The sequence below is a fragment of the Lepidochelys kempii genome, chromosome 3 (assembly GCF_965140265.1).
Source record: "Lepidochelys kempii isolate rLepKem1 chromosome 3, rLepKem1.hap2, whole genome shotgun sequence".
Taxonomy (NCBI): Eukaryota; Metazoa; Chordata; order Testudines; family Cheloniidae; genus Lepidochelys; species Lepidochelys kempii.
Window position 1 is genome coordinate 56,296,133 of NC_133258.1, and position 4,684 is coordinate 56,300,816.

General features: G+C 49.3%; 1 long non-coding RNA gene across 2 annotated transcripts; it reads right to left on the reverse strand.

Annotated features, from left to right (window-relative positions):
• Positions 1 to 2,122: 2,122 nt before the first annotated feature.
• On the reverse strand, positions 2,123 to 4,204 carry LOC140908163 (uncharacterized). 2 transcript variants are annotated; one of them, XR_012157788.1, is made up of 2 exons: positions 3,669 to 4,204; positions 2,123 to 2,692 (listed from the first exon to the last, which is right to left on the reverse strand). It is a non-coding gene; the product is annotated as an uncharacterized lncRNA (long non-coding RNA). The 2 variants fall into 2 exon arrangements; XR_012157789.1 differs by having other exon boundaries at positions 2,123 to 2,695.
• Positions 4,205 to 4,684: the final 480 nt, after the last annotated feature.

The window sequence follows — 4,684 nt, forward strand, 5'->3', positions numbered from 1 at the left end:
TACCCGTGCAGACGCCATACCACGGCAAGCATGGAGCCCGCTCAGCTCACTGTCACTGTATGTCTCCTGGGTGCTGGCAGACACGGTGCTGCATTGCTACACAGCAGCAGCTCATTCCCTTTTGGCAACAGACAGTGCAGTAGGACTGGTAGCCATCATCACCGTACTCCAGGGTGCTCTTTTAGCCAACCTTGGTGAGGTTGGTCAGGGGCGCCTGGGCAAACATGGGAGTGACTCAGCCAGGTCATTTCCCTTTTAAGTTTCGTCTCATGGCGATTCAGTCCTTCCGGCAGTCCTACTGCACTGTCTTCTGCCGAGCAGCCAGGAGATGATGATGGCCAGCAGTCATACTGCACCGTCTTCTGCCAAGCACCCAGGAGATGATGATGGCCAGCAGTCGTACTGCACTGTCCGCTGCCAGCAAGATGTATAAAGATAGATGAAGTGGATCAAAACAAGAAATGGACCAGATTTGTTCTGTATTCATTTTCTCCTCCCTCCCTCTGTGAAATCAACGGCCTGCTAAACCCAGGGTTTTGAGTTCTATCCTTGAGGGGGCCATTCTGTTTCTCCTTCATGCAAAGCCACCCCCTTTGTTGATTTTAATTCCCTGTAAGCCAACCCTGTAAGCCATGTTGTCAGTCGCCCCTCCCTCCGTCAGAGCAATGGCAGACAATCATTTCGTACCCTTTTCCCTGGATTGCCTGAGCAGACGCCATAGCACAGCAAGCATGGAGCCTGTTCAGCTCACCGCAGCAGTTATGACCATTGTAAACACCTCGAGCATTATCATGCAGTGTATGCAGAACCAGCACCTGAAAAACCAGGCGAGGCAGCGACGGCAGCACAGTGATGAGGACATGAACACAGATTTCTCTAAACCGCGGTCCCCAGCAATTTGGAGATCATGGTGTTACTGGGGCAGGCTCACGCTATGGAACGCTGATTCTGGGCCTGGGAAACAAGCACAGACTGGTGGGACCGCAGTGTTGCAGGTTTGGAATGATTCCCAGTGGCTCTGAAACTTTCCCATGCATAAGGGCACTTTCATGGAACTTTGTGACTTGCTTTCCCCTGACCTGAAGCGCAAGAATACCAAGATGAGAGCAGCCCTCACAGTTTACAAGTGAGTGGCAATAGCCCTGTGGAAGCTTGCAACGCCAGACAGCTACTGGTCAGTTGGTAATCAATTTGGAGTGGGCAAATATACTGTGGGGGTTGCTGTGATGCAAGGAGCCAATGCAATCATTGAGCTGCTGCTATCAAAGGTAGTGATTCTGGGAAATGTGCAGGTCACAGTGGATGGCTTTGCTGCAATGGGATTCCCTAACTGTGGTGGGGCCATAGACGGAACACATATCCCTATCTTGGCACCGGAGCACCTAGCCGGTGAGTACATAAACTGCAAGGGGTACTTTTCAATGGTGCTGCAAGCTCTGGTGGATCACAAGGGACGTTTCACCAACATCAACGTGGGATGGCCGGGAAAGGTTCATGACTCTCGCGTCTTCAGGAACTCTGGTCTGTTTAAATAGCTGCAGGAAGGGATTTACTTCCCAGACCAGAAAATAACTGTTGGGGATGTTGAAATGCCTATAGTTATCCTTGGGGACCCAGCCTAGCCCTTAATGCCCTGTCTCATTAAGCCGTACACAGGCACCCTGGACAGTAGTAAGGAGCTGTTCAACTATAGGCTGAGCAAGTGCAGAATGGTGGCAGAGTGTGCATTCGGACATTTAAAGGATCATTGGCACAGTTTACTGACTTGCTCAGACCTCAGTGAAACCAATATTTCCATGGTTATTGCTGCTTGCTGTGTGCTCCACAATATCTGTGAGAGTAAGGGGGAGACATTTATGGCAGGGTGGGAGGTTGATGCAAATCGCCTGACTGCTGAATGCAGCCAGACATCAGGGCGGTTAGAAGAGCACAGCAGGAAGCGCTGTGCATCAGAGAAGCTTTGAAAACCAGTTTCATGACTGGCCAGGGTACTGTGTGACACTTCTGTTTGTTTCTCCTTGATGAAAACCCACCCCCTTGGTTGCCTCTAAATTCCCTGTAAGCCACCAGCCCTCCCCCCTTCGATCACATCTTGCTTGCAAAGGAAATAAAGTCACTATCATTTAAAAAACATGTATTCTTTATTAATTGATTATACAAATAGGGAGATAACTCACAAGGTAGCCTGGGTGGGGTGTGGGAGGAGGGTAGGAGGGAAGGAAAAGGCTACTTTAAAACTTGTTGAATGCCAGCCTTCTGTTGCTTGGGCTGTCCACTGGGGTGAGTGGTTGGGTGCCCGGAGCCTCCCACCCCACGTTCTTGGGTGTCTGGGTGAGGAGGCTATGGAACTTGGGGAGGAGGTAGGGCGGTTAAACAGGGGCTGCAGTGGCAGTCTGTGATCCCGCTGCCATTTGCAAACCTCCACCAGACACCGGAGCATGTCCGTTTGATCCCGCAATAGCCCCAGAGTTGCCTCATGCCTCCTCTGATCTTCCTGCCTCCACCTCTCCTCACGTTCATTGGTCACTGTCCTGTACTCTGCTATTGTGTCCCTCCACACATTCTGCTGAGCTCTGTCAGTGCCAGACGACTGCATGAGCTCAGAGAACATTTCGTCGCACAATCGTTTTTTTTCGCTGCCATATTGGAGATAGCTTTTGGGACTGTGGAGGGAGGCTTGAAAAATTTGCAGCTGCTGGAGGAAAAAAAGGGAGTGAAGTATTTTAAAAGATACATTTTACAGAACAATGGCTATACTCTTTCACGGTGAACAACACTATTCACATTACATAGCACATGTGATTTTGGTACAAGATCGCATTTTGAATCTTATATTGAGTGCCTGCGGCTTTGGTGTTAGAGATCATACACGCAGGGCCGGGCAACAGAATTCGGCTTGCAGGTGGCCATGGTAAGCCATAGTCTTTCGGCTTGTGCAACCTTCACAACAGCAGCGCCCTACTCTCCCATACCAAGCAAAGCATGTTGAGTTAGCCATTTAGTGCTGCGGTTTTCCTGTTAACTGCAGCAGCAGAAACCAAACTAACCCCCCCCACATCCAATTCTCTGGGATGATCGTTTACCTCTCCCCCCACCGCGTGGCTGGTATCAGGGAAGATCCCTGCTAGCCAAACACAAACAGCTCAGCACCAATGCCCCCCTCCCCTCACCACATTGCTAACTGCAGGGGGGATTTCTTCTCAGCCACAGGCAAACAGCCCAGTAGGAAAGGCCACCTCTGAATGTCCCCTTAATTAAATTCCCCTATTTCAACCAGGTTACCATGAACGATATCACTCTCCTGAGGATAACACAGAGAGATAAAGAACGGATGTTGCTTGAATGCCAGCAAACACCGGGACCATACGCTGCCATGGCTTTGTCATGTCAGATTACTTGCTACTAGCATGGCATGGTAAAGTGTCCTAACATGGAGGATGGAATAAGGCTGCTCCCCCCAGAAACCTTCTGCAAAGGCTTTTAGAGTACCTAGAGGAGAGCTTCATGGAGATGTCCCTGAAGGATTTCCGCTCCATCCCCAGACACGTTAACAGACTTTTCCAGTAGCTGTACTGGTCACGAATACATCCCAAGTCCTCAGGGCTACTTAATCATTAAAAAAACGCTTACTTTTATAACGTGTATTATATTTTAAAAGGTACACTCACCAGAGGTCCTTTCTCTGTCTTCGTTGGGTTGGGAGGGTATTTCAGTCAGGGTGATAAAAAGATCCTGGTGTCGGGGAGAATGGTGTGCTGTGTGCTCTCCTTAACCTTGTCCTCCTCCTCCTCATCTTCCCCATCCACAAAATCCTCAGGGATGGCGGAGAGTACCCTATCATCAGAGCCCACGGACAGGGGTGGGGTAGTGGTGGCGGCCCCCCTAGAATTGCATGCAGCTCAGCGTAGAAGCGGCATGTCTGGGGCTCTGTCCCGGAGCATCTGTTTGATTCTTTGGTTTTCTGGTACGCTTGTCTGAGCTCTTTAAGTTTCACGCGGCACTGTGTGGCATCCCTGCTGTAGCCTCTGTCCCTCATGGCCTCGGAGATTTTCTGAAATGTTTTGGCATTTTGTCTTTTGGAACGTAGTTCTGATAGCACAGATTCCTCTCCCCATACAGCAATCAGATCCCGTACCTCCCATTCAGTCCATGCTGGAACTCTTTTTCGATTCTGGGACTGCATGGTCACCTGTGCTGATGAGCTCGCCTGGCCAAACAGCAAATGAGATTCAAAAGTTCCCGGGGCTTTTCCTGTACACCTGGCCAGTACATCCGAGTTCAGAGTGCTGTCTAGAGTGGTCACAATGGTGCACTGTGGGATAGCTCCCAGAGGCCAATACCTTCGAATTGCATCCACACTAACCCTAATTCGAAATGGCAATGTTGATTTTAGCGCTAATCCCCTAACTGGGGAGGAGTACAGAAATCGGTATTAAGAGCCCTTTATGTTGAAAAAAAAATGGCTTCTTTGTGTGGACAGGTGCAGGGTTAATTCAATTTAATGCTGCTAAATCTGACAAACTCGTAACGTAGACGAGGCCTTAGAGAAGGGGGACTAGAGGAGTTAATTGCAGAGTGTGAGGTAAGAGTCAGATATAGAAGAAAAGAAAAATGTGGAAGGGAGAGAGAGGAAAAAGAAAAAAAATAAGGGATAGCACAAAGCAGCATATAAGTTTAATTTGTA